This window comes from Tupaia chinensis, unplaced genomic scaffold, assembly GCF_000334495.1.
Source record: "Tupaia chinensis unplaced genomic scaffold, TupChi_1.0 Scaffold140400_1, whole genome shotgun sequence".
NCBI lineage: Eukaryota > Metazoa > Chordata > Mammalia > Scandentia > Tupaiidae > Tupaia > Tupaia belangeri.
In genome coordinates this window covers 144,645-168,959 of record NW_006200277.1, presented here as the reverse complement: position 1 = coordinate 168,959, position 24,315 = coordinate 144,645, and positions in this window count along the sequence as shown.

Genomic DNA, 24,315 nt, shown 5'->3' with positions numbered 1-24,315 from the left:
GTACTCACAGCCGGTCCCTCTGGAAAGTACAGAGGAACCTGTCTGGAGAGTTTGGTAAGTCTAGTGAGGCTGGCCCTTTAGAGCCCTGACATGGCCTGGCTACGTACAAAATCCTGAAGGGGTCCTAGCCGTGTGTTCACATGGTCACATGGTTTTGTGAACTTTGTAAAAATAAGATGGTTCTACCATATTGATTAAGATTGTTTCACCATTTTTTTCAAGGTTCCTTTGGTATGTGGCCTTGGAGGTCTCGTGGATTCAGCCATGGGGCAGTGGAGTGGAGGACCTATGATTCGGGCTTAGAGGGTGATGGTGGCTGATGAGGACTCTGTGAAGAGCCCTGCCATGGGACAGCCACAGTGCTGCCTACTGTCCACACCGAGAGAGGGCCGTCGGGGAGTGCGCAGCACGCCACACCTTCCCCAACGCCGAGAGACAGGCTGTAAAATACACGGAAACAGGTTCATCTCTGAACCATTGTCAGGTCTTTAGAGGGGTTAAATTGATTGCTACTAGTTCTCAAATAAATAAAAGTTCTGTTGTAAAAGGAATATGTTTCAAAATGCAGCATGTACTCGTCTAAACGCACCCACAACCGCTTTTTCTTCTTTGACGAGAGCTAAGCGCGGTCGAATCCATCGAAGTCCCTGTGTTGGTGGACACCTGTCTGCAGCTGTACCCTGGCAGGGAGGACCTGTGTGGGTGAAATCACATGTTTTACGCCTCCCAGTTGTCGACAATAAGCCCTAGACTCGACCGACTACGTCAGGGAAAGGCCGAGTTGTCTTTATCTCCTCTCTATATGGGAAAGTTAGACAAAGCCGTCACCCTTTGGAAAACCCTCGAAAGTGCACCGTCAGAAATGGAGGTGAAAGTGTCATAGGGTGTTAGTTAATTAATAAAATACAGTTCAGAGAGTTTTTCTAGCTCTTCGGAGTTAGTGCTGTGACTTCTTCTTTTATTCTGAAGAGCCATCCTGCAGACTAATTTTGTTTCTGTAACTGATAATGTTTAATAATTGGCCCTTGAGGCCATCAAGTGGTGTGGTGGTTAAGGTGCTGGACTCCCAGGTGGCCAGCCAAGGTTTGAGTCCTGGACTCAGCAGCTTGAGACTCACGCCGGGCGTGTGTGCTCAAAATCCTGAGAGGAGAGTGGAGAAGGGACCGTGGTGTGGCCGTCCCCGCAGGGGATGATTTCTCATTTTCTATCTCTCTGTCTCTCTGGTGAGCACACACGCCCTATAGCAAAATTCTCTCTCTCACACACAGAGCTCCATGCCCCCAAATTGTTAAACCTTACATTTCTGAAAACCTGGATTTTCTTATGGTCTGTTCCCAGGCAGAGATGACAGTGATAAAATTGAAGGACATAGTTTCTCTTCGAGAACCAGAACATTGGGATCTATTAAATGAACACGTGCCTGATGCTTTAGAAGGAAACTGTCAGGTAGAGAAGACCCCTTTCCTCTGTGCCTTCGGAACAGAGACCTGCGTGGCTACGCCCTCGGTTTCCGCTCGCTCTCACGCCTTGGCTATCCTCGTGTGCGTATTGGAACCTCGTGTTTAAGACCAATTGTGCTGTGATGGAGAAAGTCGTCATGGCTCTACGGCAATGTTTGAAATTTCTTTACTTTTTGAAGTGAAGTTTTAATTTGTTTTGTTTTGTTTTGATGTACTTATTTATTTATTTGTCAGTTTATTGGAAAGAATATTTAAGAGCAGTCTTGGTTTTAAAGTTAACCAAAGCCTTATTCCCCTTTCAGTGTCTCCCAGGTACACAAAAATCTGCCCTTCAAGTTTGTTCTTGTGAAGAAAGTCTCTGGGGACGGCCATACCGTGGTGCACATTTTTGTTCCTGATGAGCTTTTGAAGCAGTGTCTTAACAAAGAAGATTTTAAAGTCCATACTGAAATGGAAACGCTGAACTGGAAGCTATTCCACCCGTGCGCTATCAAGCTAATTGTCACATGATGATAGTCAAGGCCTTATTACTGGCAGTACTGAAAAAACATAATTTAATTTTCAGATCTCCTGCTGTAGTTCTGGAAAAGTCTTAATAGATATTATAACAATTGGACCTAGAGAATATTAACCTTAAAATACCTGGGTGATAGTTTATCTCCAAAGCTGCTGGGTATCTAAACCAAACCTTGTTTTCCACTAATTTGCTACACAGTTTGAAAGACCACAAGGGAAGGGTAGAGATATAGACACTGCAAACTATGATTGGAGTCAGCGTTATTTTCCACTTAAATACTGACGGAGCCGGGACTAGCAGACGGCGTAATGGTGACATCGCTGGACTCCACGTAGCTGACTGCGGTCTGAGTCCCAGACCCGGCGGCTTGGAACTCACACCAGATGTGTGTGCGTGCGTGCCCAAGATTCTGAGAAGAGCATGGAGAAGGAATCGTGGCGTGGCCATCTCCCCTGAGGGGTGGTTTCTCGCTTTCCTTCTCTCTGTCTCTCCAACAAAAGCACATGCCCTACACCAAATCTCAGGGGCGGGGCGGGGGAGGACGAAGGAAAAACGCTCCCAGTGTTGGGGTAGAAAACTCGAGCTCCTCAAGGATGTTGAGTTTTGTGCTGCCTCATGAGATGTGATGAGGTAAAATGATTTAATGAACATAATTTTGAAGATTAAATAAATAACTACGACAGAACAAATCACATCAATTTAGCATTATTCTATTTATTTATTTAGTTTTTCCAGAGGGCTTATCTGCTTGCCAGAGAGACACCTCCCATGAGGAACAGTCATGCCCCAATTTTTCCTCCTTTTCTCCCAAATATCAGGATTTGGGGCACATGCACACACATGCCCGGCATGTTTCTTGAGCTCCTAGGGCTGGGACATGAGCCACGCGGTTGGCCACGTAGAATCCATCTCCTTAACCACCAGGCCACAGTCTGGCCTTACTGCATTTATGATCTGGAGGCGTGATTGTGAAGAAGAAATCCCACACAGAGAGAAACGTTCAAGGCCAAGTCGAGTTGGAGACCCCACGCGTTAGCCAGGTGCGAGCACGTCCTCTCAGGGCCGTGCTGGCAGATATGGAGCGCCCGGCCGCAGAGGGAAAAGCCCGAATGTGGTGTGGCCAGCTCCCTTGGGTCAACTCGACCACATGACTGACCTCGAGCTACCAGCCGACGCCGCGATGGGCCGACGAGTGTCTGCACGGTGTCGTGCAGGGACTCCACCAGACGACGCAAGTGAGCTCAGAACAGAGTGAGACGGGAACTGGTCAGGAAGCAGTGAGTTGCGACTAGCTAGTTCCTACATTTTATATGATTTATTGAATTGTATAGCTATATCATTTAATTTTAATAATGATTGTGTTTAATCATCAGCTCACACAATTTAACAATTGGCTTTCGTGGACCTGTATACGCCAGTTCCCATACAACACTGCTTTAGGCCACATTATGGATTACGTTTTATCCCAAGTGCAGAGTGGAAAGCCATGAGAAGGCTTTAGAGAGGGGAGGGAAAGTATTATATTTTCATTTTTAAAAGCTCATTCGTGCAGCTGTGTGAAGAGCGGGTTGGAAGGGGATGAAAGCGGAAACGCAGAGCCAATTAGAAGATTATTGGTGTCAGCTCTCCCGAGGCACTCTGATCTCTGACATAATATGGGCTTCAAAGGGTCTAAAATCATTTTCCTTTTACTTCAGTGAAAGCACAGCTAGACATTTACAAGGAAAACACAAAACAGAAAAGGTAAATGCAAAAAAAGAAACTAAATGGACATCCAGAGCAAGGTCTCTCTCCTAAGAACGGTTTAGCTGCAGACTGGGTCAGCTCTTCAGCTTGACTTCCAGAAAACACAGGCCTGATCCTTTCTTAAAAACCTTAAAAAGAAAAAACAAACAAACAAGAAAAGAGCTGTATCCCTCCTCATTTCGTCCGCCAAGTGTGTATTTGCTTCCTGCTGTCCTGAAGCTCTCAGATGCTTAGGCTGCCAAGGCGTTCCCAGACCCCGTACCTCATGGGCCCTCCCAAGATATTAACAGTTCTTCTTTCACAAAGAAGTCAACCCTTTGATGTCGGACCACTTTCATGGCACACTGCAGTTGACACAATACCTCCACCTCCTCCTTTCATTTAATCTCAGACTAGCCCTCACTAGCTGTGCTCCCAAACACTTGGGGGATTTGAGACTTAAATCCCACACGGTGCAGCATTTCAGCCATAAAAGGCGAAGTACTGAAGTTTAAAAGCAATTCTACAAGTACGGAACAGGAGCTACACACAGTCACTGAAATAGACTCTTTTCTTAATTTTTAACTTCCACTGAAGGTCTTCAGACAGGAGTGCAGAGACTTCCCAGACATATGTGGCTTCGTGGGTGGATTTAGAAAACTCTGCAGGTCCTGATGTGTCCTGTACTATGTCCTCAAATCCATGTGTCTGAGAAAAGGGGTTCTTTCTGGTTTCCTTTCATAATTGTTCTACCTTCACTTTGGAAAAGAAAAGCCTACCTCTCACCCATCCCTGATGCCCTGGCTTACAAAATCTCTTAGCATCTATCATTAGGACAATTTGAACTGTTTTAATAAGGGTTAGCAAAGTGAATGATCTAAATTACCAGACAGTCAATTCTTTTCCATTGTTGTCTTTCAGCAGAATGGAACACGACCCTGGTTGCGCTGTTGGCTGATGTCATTAAAATGACTTCCGTATGATAAATCACTAGGATATGTAACCTGGAGCGTGTTCAAAGAGACGGTTCATCAACGACGTGAACCTCCTCCCACTTCCATCTATACTTTCATGTGGACATTTTTAGCACTTCCATCCATAAAAACAAAAAGAGGGATAGAATTAATACTGAGTCTTGGCTCATCAAACAGCAAGTCATATTCATCCTCAGACAGAAGCTTCATTATCTTATCAAGAGATACACTTCCAATACCATTTTCCTTTATGTTAATAATAAGTTATCAACATTTGTAATATGGTTGTGTTGCTTCTACTGCATAGCACTACAAATTACAATAACAATTCAGCTCGACGTATTTTTATACAGAATTTTGTGGTCCCAGGAAATTTATAAAAGAGTTTTAAAAATGCATACATTTTACTGCCGAGGTTTGTGATGGCGTGGTCAATAATAAGCCTGCAACCATAAAATATTTGTTATTAAGACGAAGCTCTGTAGGGTGACTGGAATGAAAATATTGGCTTACAGAGGGAAAAGTGATGTAAGCTTCTCTTAAAAAGGGCCTGCCCATGTATTTTTGTAATGGACAGTAGAGGTTTTCAAGTCACTACGAGAAATGGATTCTTTGGAGCCAATTTAAGAATGATGTAATCATTTTACTTAAAATTGCCAATATTTATAGCATGCTAGAAATGACATCATTTCTAAGTATTTAGACTTATGACAGAATTTTAGATGTCTGCTTAAAAACGTAGGAGGGGGCAGTTCTTTTTCAAAGTTCGTTTAGGACATGCCTGGGAGAAATTGTCGAAAGCGCCCGTCTCACTGTACATGAGGTTGAAGTCTTCTTGTGCTTTTGTCATCTCTGTCTCTCCAACACCAGTCGATTTCTTTGATCCCCAAAGCCACACACTTCCTCTGTAACGGCTCCGAGGAGGCCCCCGCGTATGCAGGTCGAGGTCAAGCAGAAACCGCACCTGCATGGCTGGGTCCTGCTTGCCGCGGCCGAGGCCGGCACCTGGTGTGGGAGCCTTTCTGCACGGCAGCCTCAGTGCCCGGGCCTCGATTTCACGCCTGAGTAAAGTGACAAATCACCTCATGTCCTGGTCCTTCATGGTCACTTGCACAGGGCTGACACCATGAACATTGAGTTTGTAAATAATATGGATCTACTGAAATTACCCATTTATGGATGAAGAAGCTGATATTTCAAGAGGCTGAATGACTTACCCAAATTTACGTTGCTGGTGGAAGGCGGATCTGACTCTCGAATCTACAACTCTGAATTTATGCTATATATGTATGAGACACACACGTATATGTGTGTGTGTGTATTGGTGCATATGTGTTGTGTATTGTGCATGTGTGTGTGCAAGAGGTGCTGTGTGTGTTTTGGTGTGTGTGTGCAGGGGGTGCTGTGTGAGTGTGTGTGAGTGTGAGAGTGTGTGTGTGTGTGTGCGTGTGTGTGTGTGTGTGTGGTGGATGCTGTGTGAGTGTGTGTGAGTGTGAGAGTGTGTGTGTGTGTGTGCGTGTGTGTGTGTGTGTGTGGTGGATGCTGTGTGAGTGTGTGTGAGTGTGAGAGTGTGTGTGTGTGTGTGCGTGTGTGTGTGTGTGTGTGGTGGATGCTGTGTGAGTGTGTGTGAGTGTGAGAGTGTGTGTGTGTGTGTGCGTGTGTGTGTGTGTGTGTGGTGGATGCTGTGTGAGTGTGTGTGAGTGTGAGAGTGTGTGTGTGTGTGTGCGTGTGTGTGTGTGTGTGTGGTGGATGCTGTGTGAGTGTGTGTGAGTGTGAGAGTGTGTGTGTGTGTGTGCGTGTGTGTGTGTGTGTGTGGTGGATGCTGTGTGAGTGTGTGTGAGTGTGAGAGTGTGTGTGTGTGTGTGCGTGTGTGTGTGTGTGTGTGGTGGATGCTGTGTGAGTGTGTGTGAGTGTGAGAGTGTGTGTGTGTGTGTGCGTGTGTGTGTGTGTGTGTGGTGGATGCTGTGTGAGTGTGTGTGAGTGTGAGAGTGTGTGTGTGTGTGTGCGTGTGTGTGTGTGTGTGTGGTGGATGCTGTGTGAGTGTGTGTGAGTGTGTGTGCGTGTGCAGGTCCGGCTCTTACCAGACAAGTGAGGCTATTGTGTGCCGACATGCTCTCCCTTCAGAGACTCGCTGTGGATAAAGGGACCTTCTGAGTCGGGGTTGTGCCGGCTGAGTCAGCTGCAGTGACTGACGGTCCCATCCGCACCTTTCCAGGAGCACCTGCTCAGGGACTTGCTGTGCAGGCTGGCCCTGGAATTATCTGCTCCACATATTCTTCTCAATCTTTTCTTTCCCATGTAAAAGCGTAAAAATAGATTTTATTGAGTTTTCATGGCATCTTTGGTACCACAGTAGCTCAAGAAGAGCCTTTTATTTTTTTAAAATAAGATTGTAAGTGTCCTAGGACCGTCATGTCCAGGAGACCAAGCTTTTACGCTATTTAAATTTATGTGGTCATAACCCTCTCCCATAGTCAAGTTACAGTTTATAGCACATTGTAGCCTTCTCCCTTCTCACTTCCTCCATTTTCCAAGGGCTCCATGAGCATTTTATTAGTTTTATTTTGTTGAGAAAAAAATCATAGTGTTTTTAATTTGGAAAATACTCTGCCCTTCAGTTTCTTTATTAATGACATCACACGAACAAAGAGAATAGCATATTTGTAAATGACCAGCCATCAGAATATGACCTGGGATTCAAGGACATGATTGACAGGACCTTGGGAAGAGCGTAACAGCCCTGTGTCGGGAGGTGCCCCGACCACGGCCTTCTTACCGGACAGGCCTGAGCCCAGCCACAGGTGGGTGTCGCTCCTCAGCCTTCCTGTAGTTTAGGGTGCAGTTCCTCCTTTCTGCACGTCTGGCTTTCATAGCGCCCTCTTTCTCCTGGTAAGCAAGTGCTATCTGCCTGGTGAGAAACGCTTTGCAGCTGGGAACTCTAAACTAGAATAGCTTCCCTGCCTCAGAAGGTGATGTGAGGACGCTTTGATCCGCCCTCGAGCAGAGCATTTTCCTTCTAAGAATATTTGGGCGACTGAGGTCAGCACTAGGCCCCCGGAGACCGAGTGACTGGTAGCCACTTGCTAACTGAGGAACAGAGTGGGCCATTTGCTCAAGGACAAGTACTTTTAAAGAATGTGTGTGTGTTTTGTTGAATACTAAGCTCCAAGTGCTTAACTGCTATAGAAGGGTCTTATCAGATGCATACATTTATTCTCTGGGTTTATGACAGATGTTTGCTTTATTGTTAGCTTTTAAATTCTGGCTCCCAAAGATCTATTGTTTAATTCTTGTTGGGGACTCCAAACAGGGTCTCATCACACCCCATCCCTTTGCTCAGCGCTGCAGCTCGCCAAGTCCTGGACCCGGTGGCTTAGAATACATGCTGGGAGGGTGTTCGTGTATACTCAAAATCCTGAGACTGGAGGAGGAGGGATTGCCATTGCAGCGTGGTCGACCGCCCTGGGGATGATTTTTTGCTTTCTGTCTCTGTGCCTCTCTCTGCCTCTCAGGCGAATGCACATGCCCTATAGCAAAGATCTCCCTTAAAAAAACAAACAAACAAACCAAAAAAAAACATAGCGCACCTGTTATGAGGAAGACCCCATCCTCCCCATCCTCAGGACATAAAATACAATGTTTTAATAGCAAAAAAATATATGTAAATTGCCTTCTAAAAGCTAGCTCTGGGGCCAGATGGTGGCACAGCAGTAAAACACTACGTTCTTCAGGCCAATCCTACACAGGGAGGTTCCCAGTTCAAGCCTGAAGACCTCCCTGTGTACACGGACACATGTCTCCCATGACCGAAGGCTGGCTGAGGGCGAGGGTCGGAGGGTGGCCTATTGGGGCTACTCTTCCTCTTACTCATAGAATAAACAAACAAACCAATGAAAGTCTAAAATGAAAATCTGTACGTGGTAGAAGCTGAGTAGTTGCGAGAGTTTCGTTACCGAGCTGAGAAGGTGAGCTTGGGTAGAGCTGACGTCGGAGATGGGCCAGTGCGTGCCACTGGGCTTGGTTAGAGAGACGCGTTCACAGGATGTACATACAGGTTTTGACCGGTGAGAATTTATAGTAAATTAGGTAAAAACACAACCCCTCTAAAATGTGGTTCAAAACTCAAGTAGGGGCCGGAGGTGGCGTGTGGTTAGGGAGCTGGACACCCACCTGGTGACTATAGTTCAAGTCCCGACTCAGAGATGTGCTTTCTCACTCTCCCTCTCTCTGTGTCTCTCTCTGGTGAATAGAGAAAATAATAATAATAACAATAAACAATTCTTTTAAAAGCAAAACAAAGTGGAAACTCATGCAAACAGTGAACAATGGGAAGTGGCAGAATACATGCTTCGCATAACACATACCAAAGCAGATGGGTCGTCCATAAATTCATAGAGCTCTCACTTACCTGACAGCCAGAGACTGACTGCACCCTATACACGCTTCGGGAACCCACATGGGATGGGTGTTTTTATCGCCCCCTCCTGTCTCCCGTGGGATCCCCACCTGCCCCCTCGCCATCTCGCCCTCTGGTCCTGCCCCGCCAATCAGCCTCTCCCTAGGGCCTCGCCTCTCTGGCTGGCGTCTGTTCTGCCCAGCGTCACCCCAAAGGTGGGACACAGCTGTTCCAGTTATAGTTTGTTTCCACTATTAGAGTTGAAAAAGAACCTCTTATTTTAATCTGATTTTATTTTAATATTGGAGGTCATTTTTTTCGAATTATGTTCTACTTTTTCCCCATATCATCTGGTCTTTGCCTGTTCTCTATAGGTATATTTGGCTATTAGGAAATTATCATGCATATTACCATGAGTTCCTTATAAATGAAATATTTTACAAATGTATGTGCAATTTGCCTTTGTTTCATTCATGGTAAATCTAATGTTAATTTTTCAGGAGTTATACGTATCCTTCTTATTTATAAGTTACTCCTTTGCTTTGAAAATCCTTCCCAGCTGAAGATAAAGTAATGTGTTAACTATTTATTTGTCTTTATTATACAATGATAGGTCGTCATTATAGAAAGTGGACGGGGCACAGAGTGGAAATTAAGAGCCGTGTGAACATGTCGGCCAGCTCACCTCAGAGACAGTGAGTACTCTTCGTATACGTATTTAACATTGAGAACAGAAAATCAAACCAGAACTACCGTATCGTATTATGTTCTTTATTTACTTGATATGATAGCACGAACTTTTTTAACACATTCTTTGAGAGCTTGACAATGAAGTTCTATTTTTAAAGAAGAAATGCTATTGTGATTTTACTGACTATACTCTCCAGCGTTTCTCCGGCTGATCACAAATGCTCTTAAACAAAACCATTGCAGCCTCTGACGTCAGTGGCTGCCCACGGCTGTCCACGTGAGCAGTGCCCTGTCAGCAGTTAGCAGCGGCCCTCTGAAGGTCAGCCCTGAGACTCCTTATCTGATACCAGTCCAGGCAACCTTTGCTATTCTAATCTAATCTTCTCTCGCAAACGTATTGAATAGCAGATTTTGGTATGGTAAATGCACACATTCAACATTTTAAATGGCAGAAATAAAAATGCATTATAAACCCATCCAAAATCCCAAAACAATTTTCTGAAGTATGCTCAAATAATCCTAACTATTACACCAAGCATTAAATAATTTGCCAAGAACTCCTATGTGATATAGATCATAGAAAACACCAATTGTCTGATTATTTAGTGTTAGCGACCTCGCTAGGGGTCTGTTAGCTCTGAAGCACATTGTTTTCTGTAATGGAGCAAGTGTGACTGTCATGTAAATATAACGAATGATGAAGATGCCAATAAAATTGATCAAAATGAAATAAAACTATCAGGCAGTTAAACAAGAGCCGCCACTAGGAGTGTCACGGAGTGAAGCGGGTTGTGGGGAGTGAGGTGGGAAGGAGGGAGCTCACCCTGCTGCTCCGGGTCTGAGGAGTAGAGGAGCGAGTCGGGGTGGGTGGAGAGGAAGCACGTGAGCTCATGGCCAAACGCAAGGAAGCAGAGGGGAGTCGGAGACTGGGTGCTAATGGGACCGGCTGCTGGCTGGTGGTTAAGAGCCCTGGACTCCCACCTGGCCCACTGGGTTCAAGTCCCAGATCTGGAGGCTTGCTCTCTCACTTGCTCTCTCTCGCTCTGTCCTCTCTGGTCGAATTAAAATAGATAAATAAATAAAGCTAAATAAAATAATTGTTAAAAAGATACTACTACTAAAAACAATAATAATAGAAATTGGGTGCTAAAAACCACCTTTTGAAGCTGTAAGTGAAGCCAGAAATCAAAACAGTAGACAAATAAGGAACTCCGGCTCTGGTCTTAAGGGAGCAAGGGGGACCAGGCTACTCTCTCCCCTTCAAAAGCCAAAACCAAACACAATATATACAACACCAGGAATCCGACCTTGGAAATAGCTGGTATGGAAATGTGGTTCTAGAGAAAAGAAAACTGACCACGTGACTCCTGCAGCTGCATGGGCTTTCTGAACCCACTTCTCCTAAGGCCACAGCAAGAACGAGTCAAAGAACAAAGACGGGCAAACATACTTGAGCGGGAAATCGGAGGGCGAGGAGCCGAAGGAGCTGGCCCGGGTGACCGTGTGACCGCGAGGGCCGTGAGGAGCTGCCCAAACCTGAGCACTGAGCTGGCTTTCCTGGGTGGAAACGACCCGGGTCTAGGGAAAACCGAGATGGTGGAAAACAACAGGCAGATGGTGGATTGGTGGGCTGCTCGGCTGATGAGCCGCGGCTTCCCTGGGGCAGCGGGGACAGTGGGGTGTGGCCCGCTCCCCGGGAGGGTCCTGCTTCGTGTCGGAAACCTCCTGAACGTGGCATGTGCTCCCATGACCCAGGCCCCGGAGGCTGGAGGTGGAGGGAGCAGTGTGAGGACGCTATTGGGGTGCCTCTCTCTCTTATGGAAGAAATAAATAAATACAGTCAAGGGAAGAGAGCAAAAGGTGGGGGCGGGACCCTCTAGTGCAAAGGTCAGCACTGTGCCTGGGGATCCAGCTCCCACGTGGCCGGCAATGGTTCACGTCCCAGCCCCGGCAGCCTGAGACACGTCCCAGCCCCGGCAGCCTGAGAGAGCACACTGGGGCCTGTGTGCCCTGGATCCAACAGGTGAGACGGAGCGAGGACTGGGTGTGACCATGCCCCGTGGGTGCCGTGTTCTCGTGCTCTGTGGGAAGCACGGATGTCCCCAGCATTAAAAACAGCAATCAAAACAAAACAGAAAACGTGTATGTAAGAGAAGTATTTTCTGGCATTATCGTATCAAACATTTGAAGCAAACCTGAAAAACTTCCAACTGATGCTATAAAACCTAATTGAAAATCAGAGCCAAGTTAATTTTATTTAAAGAAAAACAATGTAATCCATCATGAAAAAAATGAACATTGCTAGGCAACAAATACAATTTAGCAGCCGTGCAAAGAGGCAGAAACACTTGATCCATGGGCGGAAGAGGCTGAGTAATGGGAGAGACGGTGGAGTAAGCAGACAGGGGGATGAATAGCTACTATAAAGATTCTCTCAGGTTCTCGAAAACAAGGCCGTGAAAGAAGAGATATAAAACATACAAAAAGTAGACTCCATATTGAGCTTCTGGAGATTAAAAAAAATTTAGTATCTAAAAAGAACAAAGCAAATATACAAAATACAGACACATGGCATTAGCGGTAGATTAAATAGACCAGACTTCACGAAAGAAAAGATCAGTGATCCCGAAGACACAGCAATAGAAACTAACCAGAAACAAAAGGAAGGAGAAGAGTTTGAAGAATTTTAGCAGAGCATCAGTTTCCTGCAATACGCTATTAAACATGGGTAGGTCATTAGATTCTCTGCAGAGATGGGGAGAAAAAATATTTGAATAAATAATAAAGTTTTTCCAGATTTAATGTTCTGTATAAACTCACAAATCCAGGAAGCTCCGTAAACCCCAAAAACCATCACAGTTCAGCAAAATCCAGTGCTGAAACTAGTGATAATGTTAAAGAGACACGTCATACTCAATGAGACAATGATTATAGCTACCTTCTCATTATATGTTAGTAGACTCAGAATACAATAGAACATTTTTAAATTAGTGATGAAGAAACAAAGAAAAACTCAGCCTAGAAGTATATACCTAGCAAAAATATATTTCAAAAATAAAGACAAAATATTTGTTGTTGTCCGAAAACAACAGCTAGTAATTTATAACCAGTAAATTTATAATAAAGCGAATATTAGAAATAAGTCCATTAGACAAAAATAAAATAATATTAGGTGAAACTTTAGATCTATGCTAAGAAAAGAATACGATGGACGTTTAATACATGTTTAAATTTAAATTTAAGGGACCAGCAGTTAGCGTAATGGCTATGTCGCTGGACTCCCAGGTAGTCGATCACGGTTTGAGTCCTTGACCTGGTGGCTTAAACTCACGCCGGGCGCATGTGCGTGTGTGCCCAAGATCCCGAGAGGAGAATGGAGGAGAAGGGATTGCGGCGTGGCCATCCCCCCTGGGGGGTGATTTCTAGCTTTCTGTGTTCACATAGACTCATAAGAGAATATATGTACGTGTCCCCTCTAACACATATGCATGCCCTCTGACATGGGTGTACGTGTCTGCTTTAACATGGATGTACGTGTCCCCTCTAAACATGGATGTACATGTCCCCTCTAACACGGATGTACGTGTGCCCTCTAACACGGATGTACATGTCCCCTCTAACACGGATGTACGTGTGCCCTCTAACACGGATGTACATGTCCCCTCTGACACAGACGGTGTGGCAGCCAGGCAGTCTCAGCCTACTTTCTATTTCTTTCTGTAACATGGAAGCGTTATTTGAAACAAGTAAATACAAACAAGAGCCTTCGTGTCCTGGGTATCAAGTATGGATTTGACAGAGCATTCGGAAGTTGCCTTTAGCGCCCTAAGAATATTGGTGAATATTTAACATGCACTTAAAAAAACTGACATGCGAATTAATGAGATCAACTCCTTCTCACCTATTTTGATGTTTGGAAGTGAGATGGTTCTAAAAGAGAAACATATTAACACATTTAATTTCATTTAAATATGAAGACAGCTTTGATGGCAGGAATAGTCAGGTGGGCTCACCAATGACGGTATAGCAGACATTGTCCACGAATGATGCAAACTGAACCTGAAGAGCCAACGTTTTTTTTTAAGTTTGATTGAGATATAATTCACAAACCATGAAACATATCTAGTGAAAGTGCATGGCGTAAAGGCTTTACTGCATTCTCAGGGTTACATAGCTAACAGTGCAATCGAACTTCAGCGTTAGTATTGCCCCCGACTAACCCAGTATCAGTTCTCCGCCCTGGCCCAATCCTGCCCCTCGTCCTTCCTGTCTCTGTGCACCTGTCTGTGCGGAACGCCTTATGTAAAGGGAATCATAGCAAGAGCGATGTTTCTGAAACTGACGTCTTTCACTTTTTCACTGACCGTCTTCAAGGGCCACCCATGTGCAGCATGTATTAGTACTTCATTCTTTTTCGCTGCTGAATAATATTTCGTTGTGGGGACATTTATTTTATTCTTAGCATTTACCGATCCGTTCCTCAGTTGGTGGAGCCCCATAGAGGTTATGAAAGTAATGTTGTACATGTGATAAAATAGCATTTTATTTTAAAAAGAAAATGCTTTTAAAATCAACAAAATTTGGTTCTCTCCAACCAGTTTTTGGTACGTGACATTCAATAAAGCGCCTCTAAGTGGGAGCGTAGCAGGCCATCGGTAACCAGTAGTAAGTCTTTATCAGTCTCTGGCCAGATAGTAAGTGGTAAATAACGAATACCTTACGGGCCAAGCAGTTTCGCTTCTCACTCTCAGCACAATGGAAGGAAAACATAATTAACTTACAAGTCATTAAATATAATTTTGGTGGGGTCACAGGTGTTGTGGTGGTTAAGGGCACTGGACTCCCACGTGACTGACTGTGGTTCAAGCCCTGGACCTGCTGGCTTGATTTCTCGCTTGCCCTTTCTCACTCTCTCTCTCTTTCTCTCTCTGGTCAAAATAAAAATAACAATAATAATTAATAACAAATGCAAATAAATAAATAAATATTTTATACACAGACACACACACACACACACACACACACATATAATTTTGATGACTGACCACTATGCGTTTTATAATTCAGAATAAGTTCAAACACTAGCACAGGACCGTAGAGGGAGGCTTCCCCGCATCCTGTTCACTTACCTGCCCTTCTAGTCACACAGACAGGGCCTTTCGGAGTCTGCATTTACTAAAAAGAAACACACAACTAGAACTTTCTGAAAGTGATCCGAATTCTAATATTTATCATGAACAGAATTGATACTCATTTACAACATGAAATAGGTGTATTTCATTATCTAATAAGTGTCTTCATCATATCTGTATTATTAGTTAACTTTTATACTATGGATCTTTTTGGATCAATTTATACTAATAATTATGGTGATGATTAATCCAGAACTAAAAATAATTTTAATAATTAGAATCTGTATACAGATAAATTAAAATATTTTTATTTCACACTTTATTATAATTGTTTTTATTTCTAGCTACAAAGACTTAAAAGGGGGATGGGTAAAAATTTATAAAATAAAAGTCTTAGAAAAAGCTCCCATGTGGATGGTAAAATGAAAACATAAGCTTGAGAGGAAAGAAAATGATGTAACAGTTCTCTTTCTGAAAACAAATCTTCTATTTTTAAATTAAAAATGTTACTAAGAAACTTAGGTTTGATTTATCCTATTCTATTTAGATTCTATTAGTTACAATTTGAAAAGAAATGCATTTAAAAATACATTATTTCCAAAACATTGGAAATTACATTTTTGGTAACTACTACTAATAAAACATTTAAATGCAAATGTGTTAGAAGGTCGTTTTCTATAATTCTTTTAGGGATTATTTGGGAAAAATAACTTTAATGATGACGATTTAACTAAATCACATAAATTTAATGTTTTCAATGTTCATTTCCAACAATGCCCTTCTGAATCGGAGGCTAGCCACTCAGCTATTTTCACGTAATGTAATAAAAACAGTAGATTTGTTTCCTGAATTGTTTAAAATTCTGTAAAATATATTTAATCAACAACTCCTCATCGTTTCAATAATTAATTTTTCAGATCATGGTAGGAGCAGACAGTCTTTGTGGGACCAGTGGATGGCATAAAGGTTACGTCACTGGACTCCCATATAGTCCAGGCAGTTTGGGTCCCAAACCGGCAACTTAGAAAAACGCATACTGGGCATATGCACCTGTGCCCAAGATCCCAAGAGGAAAGTGGAGGAGAAAGAACTGTGGAGTGGCCATTCCCCTTGGGGGGTGAGTTTGGGCTTTCTGTCTCTCTCTGCGTGTCGCTCCAGTGAGCACACACACCCTATAGTAAAAATCTCTCCAAAAAAAAAAAAAAAGATAGTCATTGAAGAAAATTTAAGTATGTTTAAAAAAATAATTTAAAATCTCCTCTCGGATTTTGGGCACACATGCACATGCACTGGAAGTGAGTTTCATGCCATCAGGTCCAGGACTTGAACTGCATTTGGCCATGTGGGAGTCCAGAGTCTTAACCACTAGTCCACCTACTGACCCCAAAGAGACACTTTTAATTGTGCGCGTGTAGTATGCTTTTACAATCAGACTTTTCACAGGCTGTGGCTTATATGTGGCTTCTCGTTTTCTGGTTTTGTCCTTAATATCATATCACGAACTTTATATATCTATATATATCTACATATATCTATACATTATATATATATATATATATACACACACACATATAATATTCTACAAAGCAGCTATACATTTGTGTTCAGAATTCAGTTATAAGAAAATTATCATCATACGACTTCTTTGAAAGCACATTTACTCTAGCATTATCATAGAAATGGCCAATAGAAGACGGTCGAAATTTGAAAAGACGTAGTCTTCTGCTATTCATCCTTTTGCGATTACCTCTAAGTTTGACAAAAGCCACGTTTAAGCGTTACTTAGTTTTAGAGTTCCAATGAAACTACTCTTTGACGTCATTGCAGATAAGGAGCTTTAAATGTGTTTATTAACTGTCTAAACTCTTCAGTAAGTCGCGCGCCTGTGCTGGTGAGTCCTCTGCTGCTTTGACCACAAGGTCAAACGGACTTAAAACTAAATGTCTGACCGAGCCCTTTGTCCGTCAAGCTCTGATACTGCAAGCAGTTTCTCAACAACAGTATTAAGACACATACCGAATATTTGCAAAGCAAAAAACCTAGTCTAGAAAAGCAGGTTTTGATCAGTGGGTGGTAGCTATTTCTGTTTATTCTGTCTAGCTATTTGTAGAATTTTATCTTTAACTTAACTGTCCAAAAATTACATAAGTATTTAGATGTGGTTGTCTTGTCGTGAGAACTGCTTGGAAGAACATGAGTCATTTCACCCTCACAGTCAGGTTCGACGTCCCTTCCTCCTTTCTATTTTTCTTTTTTAGTTTTGTTATAGGGTGTATGTGCTCGCCAGAGAAAGAGAGAGTGCACCTGCGAGAGAGAGGGAGAGAGGGAGAGAGGGAGAGAGCGAGAGAGGGAGAGGTCACCCCTGGGGGATGGCCGCGCTGTAGGCCCTCCTCCGTCCTCCTCCAGACAGGCCCAGTGTGACCGTCAAGCCTCTGGGTCAGGTCCCGAAGGACGCAGCCCACCTGTGATCTGCAGGGCTGCCTGTGTCTTTCTAATACCCACTCTAGTTGCGGAAAGGTTTTTTCATTTATATATTTCTTCTTGGTTTCACTTTAACTGATCTACACTTTTTTAGACTTCAAATCTGCTCTCTCTAATTTTCTGTTATTTTTATCCCTTTCTTCTTTTCTCCATTATTTTGAGAGAACACACCAGTTGGAGTTTCACAATCCCGATTTTTTGGTGCTATTATAACTGTAATTTTATGCCAAATTGATTCTCCTACGGAAATTTAGTGCCAGCCTCTCCCAGCTCAGGTTCTTCTCGCTATCCCCGGCCTCGGTTTATCTGCGTTGTGCGTCTTTCACTTCTCAGCGTGACCCCGTCTGGTAACTGCCCCGTCTCACTCCCTTCACCGCGTCTGCGCGTCCTCTGGGTACCGGGGGGCTCTGCTGCTTTTAGGCGATCAACTTTAGAGAGCTGCACGTCTATCTGATTCTTCGAGACAATGTTGCGTTATTCTTCAAAACTTTCATTTCACTCCCTTTTTTAAAGAGAAAAGCGGTATGAAAGCGTCTTCCAGCACGCAGATGGCGGGGGTCGTCCTGGGCTCCAGCTCCTGACCGCTGGCGTAGAAGTCCCTGCTCAGAAGCAGAGCTCAGGGAGGGGCCCGCACACCCACACCCAGATAAACGCTGCGTCTGCTCTGTGCTCGCCTGGCCTCCCCCTCCGCTGCCGGCTACCTACATGCTCCGAGAGCAGAAAGAGTTTTTAAAAACTGAGCAAAACACAAAAGCCACTACGAGCATATCTCAGCACCTCCTCGAGCCGCCCGTGTATAGTATTTGTCTTGCATTCGGGAGGCTTAAGGCATCCCAGCCCCACTTCTGTATCCGTGTCTCTTCCTCTCTGTCACACACACGCGCGCGCACACACACACGCGTGCACACACTCAGGTGCCCGCTTTCTCCTAGCATCACGGTGTTTAAAAGCAGCACCTTACAGTCGAAGCACGGCTGGCAAGTTGTCCTGTTGGCCGGGAGGCCTTTTTAGCAGTATCTTTGTAGGTAAATATTTTAGTGAGCAGAAGTACCGGAATTCTCAGTCTACAACTACAGATTTTCACGCACTCCGAGCTTGATTCTTCCCAGTCTCCTTTAGCCTCGTCCGCGCTAATGCCGCCTCTGCCCAGAGCTGCAGACGAGCGCTTGCGGAAGGCCCCACCGCAGTGGCCGGAGGGACCCGGGAGTCTGCTTCTGTCACCATGTTGCTTTCGAAGGGACACTCGAGGACTAGAAGCATCAGCGAGGAAGGAGACTCTAGTTTTACTGGTGACTAAGACATACGATTCCACGTATCCTTCCCATGTGGTCCCCTGACTGCTGAGGACCGTCCTTCCTACGGGGTCCCTGATGGCTGAGGGCCGTCCTTCCTACGCAGTCCCCTGACCACTGAGGGCCGTCCTTCCTACGGGGTCCCCTGACCACTGAGGGCCGTCCTTCCTACGGGGTCCCCTGACCATTGAGGCCCATCCTTCCTACGCGGTCCCCTGAGCACTGAGGGCCGTCCTTCCTACGGGGTCCCTGATGGCTGAGGGCCGTCCTTCCTACGCAGTCCCCTGACCACTGAGGACCGTCCTTCCTACGGGGTCCCCTGACCACTGAGGGCCGTCCTTCCTACGCAGTCCCCTGAGCACTGAGGGCTGTCCTTCCTACGGGGTCCCCTGACCACTGAGGGCCGTCCTTCCTATGGGGTCCCTGGTGGCTGAGGGTCCTTCCTACGGGGTCCCCTGACCGTTGAGGACCGTCCCTCCTACGGGGTCCCTGGTGGCTGAGGGTCCTTCCTACGGGGTCCCCTGGTCTGTCCCTCCTACGGGGTCCCTGGTGGCTGAGGGTCCTTCCGCCCTCTCACCTGCTCTAGGATAAGTGTCAGCAACGAGACACGGACGACTGTGCTTGCCCGTCCCGGGGCCCTTTCCTTCTGCTCTTGGTTTCCTGCGATTCAGGCGGACTTCCCAGAAATCCGCGTGAGGCCGTGAAAATTGCCCCCTCCGTGAGGATAGCGTTGGGCCAGATGCGCTTAGGCGGGAAAACGAGGCCCCGCTGCTGGGCGTAGGCAGGGCCTGGCGCTGCAGGACAGTGGCCACGGGGACTGTGCTGGGCATTCCCCACACACACTCTCACTCTCACACTCACACAGGCCGGTGAGGAGGTGCACGCCCACCATCCTAGACCCTAGGAGCCTGGGTGTGGTCTCGGCCTGGAGAGACCCCACCAGAAGTGCCACCTCTCGTACTCACGCTCTCCCATTAAAAATAATAAAATGGAACAAAACAGAGGAAGCGCTTGGGAAAATGTGACGTTTGCTCTGGCCCTGAGAGAACGTGGCACACACAGTCTTGCTGCCTCAAGGTGGAACCAGGCGTCCACTTGCACTTGGCCACCAGCCTCGTCCACACCAGTGTGGTCTGGAGTCTCAGCTTCCGAGACAGGTCCATGTCCTTCACCTGCTCAGTAAACCCAGAATAAAGCCGTACGTGGTGACGAAACCACCCCAAAGCAGCCACGCTGCAGTAGAAGCCATCGAGCAACGTGTGGCTGCCGTGCGCTGAGCGGCACCCTCTGCGCTCACGAACGGGCTGTGTGCCTTGGGGGGGCTGAGACGACACCAACGCCATTCAGGAACTCCAGGTATTCACGGAGTTTCGGGTGACCACACTTAGGAGTCCGGAGGAATGGGTTTTATCCACAAACATTCACTTACAAAATAATGTTCTTCTTGTCCTTGCACTTGGGCTGAACAGCTTCAAGAATGAATGAATCTTGGGGCCAGCAGGTGGCACGGTGTTTGAGGGCGCTGGACTCCCACATGGCAGACCGCAGTTTGAGTCCTGGACTTGGCAGCTTGCTTTCTCACTATCCCCCACTTCACTTTGCCTCTCTCTGGTCAAATTAAAATAAATGAATGAATGAATAAATATATAACTAAAGTTAAATAAAGCAATTCTTTAATGAAATGAATTAATGAAGCTCTGAAAAGAAATTGTTGGGTAAAGACAAACTATTATTTCACTTTATACGTAAAACCCAGGGTCCCAGAGAACCGGTGTGCCCCGCAGCGATACAAACTGCAGTACGACATGGAGAACTGCAGTCCAGGCCTGCAGAAGTTAACCCATGTTTCCCAGTGTGTCTCTTTCCAGGGGATTGTCACAGCCTCCCGGATAATTATGCATCTTCTCAAACCCCAGAGCGAAACGGACACGCTCAGCGCAGTTGGCTGCTCTGTTCTTAGAGTAACGTGCAGGTGACAGCAACATGCTCGGCCTTGTCCTTCCAAGAAGAGACAGGGATTGAGCTTCTTACTGACTTAGAGCCCGCCTTCGCTCCTTTCTATGGATGTTGGCTTGGTGTAAAGAGCGGGGCCTTCCCTTCCTCTGGGGGAAGAAGCAATATGTCTTTGTCTTGTCAGCACCTGCTGTCTGGGTTATTTCAAACACGGGAGGTAATCTTATTCCCGGGGGAGTCTGTAGTTTGTTCTGGTTGTCTGGAACAGAAAGGAGCAAATTCCGTAATATGAGGAGTGACTCAGATCACCGGTCCTGGTGCTTTCGTAAACTCTAGCTGCCAGGGAGACAGACAGCTTTCTGGCCCATGATCTTCCTCCAGATATGTCCTGCAGTTCTAAATTAACTCAGTTGTTTTAGGTTGGATATCTAATGTCAATCCATCTCTCTTTAAACAGAAAGGCGAAAAGGACATCCTAAATTCAAGTAAAGATATGTACAGAAAACTACTCTGAAATAATACAAGGGTGTCTCATTTATAAATTGTGAGTTCATGTGGAGTCTAATGCCTTAACTTTAAGAATAAGAGCATTTGGGGACCAGCAGTTGGCGTAATGGCTATGTTGCTGGGCTCCCATGTAGTTGGCCGTGGTTCAAGTCCCAGACTCGGTGGCTTAAACTCATGCCGGGCACATGTGCGTGCGTGCCCAAGATCCCGAGAGGAGAATGGAGGAGAAGGGATTGGGGTATGGCTATTTCCCTGGGGGCTGATTTCTCACTTTCTGTCTCTCTGTCTCTCTCTGTCTTTCTGGCGAGCACACATGCCCTATAGCAAAAACAAACAAACAAACACACACCTCTCCAAAAAAAAAAAAAAAAAGAGCATTTTATATTTCAGGTTTTCACTCCGGGTTCAAATGTTCAGAGCTAGTACCATAATGTAAAACAAAGAAAGAAAAGTGGCTAGTCTCTGTCACCTGTAAGCTTTGTCTTCAGGGTCCCTCTGGGTCTTGGTACATTTGACTGCTCAAAACCCTTCACAACACAAACATCTCCGAAGCGCTTAGCTCTCTCCACATGCGATTCTTTATAACTCAGCTTCCAGCCACACGGTTTCTTGTTCCGTCACGCCCTCACACTGTGCAGAAGGGTAGGTGTGTTGAGAACACCCGTGTCTCCGGCCCACCTTCTGACCTCTGTCTCCTTCAAGACCAAGGTGCAGAGAGTCGGGTGCTCGGAACTTACGGGTAGTATGTGAACCGTTGACGTTACATAACTTTCTTGGCTTGAAAAATGATGTGGCGACCAGGTCTTCTCAAATAGGCAGTCGACCCCTAGCTTCTAGGACTGCTTATGAGCCACACGCTAGCCTTCCTTCAAGGTTCACCTTGACCTTTTGATGAAAACAACCATCAAGCGATGTGCATTTACTTGAACAGGGAAGGCTAGGGCAGATTCACTAGGTGTTTTCCTGATGAATTAGTAATGGCTCCGGCAACTGCATTAGCCCACCTGGAACAGAACACAGATGACTAGTGCTTAGGGAAATATTTCTGAAGAACTAGCAGTCATGCACAACTGCAGAATACAAGCTTGATTTTTAAATATTATCTGCACATTGATTCAGAAGTCCAGCCACTGGCAAGGGCACTGACGGGGTCGCCTGGTCACTCACAGGCTTTTCTAAGAGTTCCTGCTTCCCAAAGATGCCGATGATCACAGACGTCTCCTAATGCACAGCAAAATCATGCACATTGAGGAAGAGGTAATGCAGCTAAAAAGTCGGGTAATATAACTTCTCTCTAGGCAAAGATGGCAGACAGAAAACAGGCAGCTGCCCTCACTGGTGCATGAGTCACTCTCTCACCGTGGGGACGGAAACTGGGAGATGTGAGTGGCGACCTCACTATCTTTAACAGGACACGTGCGAACTCCATGTTTGCTGGGACCTGCTCTGTCATATGGGCTGGAAAGCAAAGCATTACTTTCAGGGAGCGAGAGGAAGGCCAGACAATGCATGCTGCTCAGGAGGGCCGTAACCGAGCGGTGGAGAGGTGGCTCTGTGGTCCCGTAAGTGTGGTCGGGTTGAGAGGAAAGGACTTGTCCTCAGCAGCATCTGGAGAAACTCAGTGTCACTAAGGAAAAGCAAAGTGTCGGTCAAAATGAAGCCACAGTCTTAGGAAGAGCTTGAGGAGATAGGACAGCTCGCTCCCAGCGATGGGTGTCCCCGGACCCCCTGCTGAGCTGAGACCCTCCTTGACCAAGGAGGGACATGCATGACAGGCTGTAGACTTAAAGGACAGAGAAGCACAGGGAGTTAGACTGCATCGCAGGTTACAGATCCATGTCCAACTAATCTTTCCTGACCACCTGTGGGTTCTAGGTGTGCTTGCCGATGGGATGGCATTGCCATGTTACTTCCATTTTCCAGATCTCGAGTAGCTGAGAAGCTCCCTTAAGATGAACACATTTCAAGTGGCACAGCTGAGCCGAACCATGTCTTCTGTGTCCCTAGTCTTCTATTGAATTCTATGCGTGACGTCCGATGATCTCTCATGAAGGTTAGCACGGGTCCCGGGACAGAAACTGAGAGCCAGACTGTGTTTATACAGGGGTGTTGGCTTCCCTTAATCCCCAGCCTCCTGGAGCCTGCTTCCTCAGCCGCTGAACCCAGATCGAAGTCATTTCCAATTAGGCCCTATAGTTAATACATAATTTATTACGTGGAATTATTAAGTAGGTGCCAGAGGTAAGAAATGAAATATTGTGAAATTGCGATAAAATCAAGAAAATGCAGCCCCCCGCCAGCTTCATAGCTTGCTCGTTTTGTAACTATTCATTTGAGTCACTACAGCCAAGGGCGAGTGCAGAAGCTCGTGGTCATTTATTCAAGTGTTAGAAATGCCAGGTTCCAGGAGTGTGTGACATCCACATGAGTATAAAAGAAGTCTATTGTAATTAATGTCACTACCATGAATAATAAAAGCGTAAATACTAAGCAAAGCAAGCGATTTGTCTCTTTTGGAAATGAATCTCGCATTCACATGAACATGATTTATGTTATTGTAACACACAAATGCCCCCGGCCCGGTGGGAATGCGTGGTTCTTCATGTGACCCTAGTAACAATAATTTGCTAACAGGATCATAAATATCAACTAAAATTGATTGATATTTCTGATCTTCCTGAAATAGCCTCCTGAATTTGAGCTCTAAGTCATAAAACAGAATGAATAAAAGTAGGCCTTGAGTGTCACAGCACCCTAAAATGTCCAAACGTGGGGGGCCTCGTCAGACCCCAAGGCCTGAGTGACACGTGGCCGACTGTCAGAGGCGAAAGGACCTCAGATGGCCGTACGGTCTAGTCGCTCCGTCTTTCCCAGCTTAGGGAGGGGGGCCAAGGTGCGGGACCTCCAGGGTTGCACGTGCATTTTTTTTTTTTGAGAGATTTTCACTGTAGGGCGCGTGCGCTCGCCAGACAGACAGAGAGAGACATAGAGACAGAAAGCGAGAAATCACCCCCCAGGGGGGATGGTCACGCCGCAATCCCTTCTCCTCCATTCTCCTCTCGGGATCTTGGGCACGCACGCACACGCGCCTGGCGTGAGTTTTAAGCCACTGGGTCCGGGACACGAACCGCGGTCGACTACGTGGGAGTCCAGCGACATAGCCATTACGCCAACTGCTGGTTCCTGCA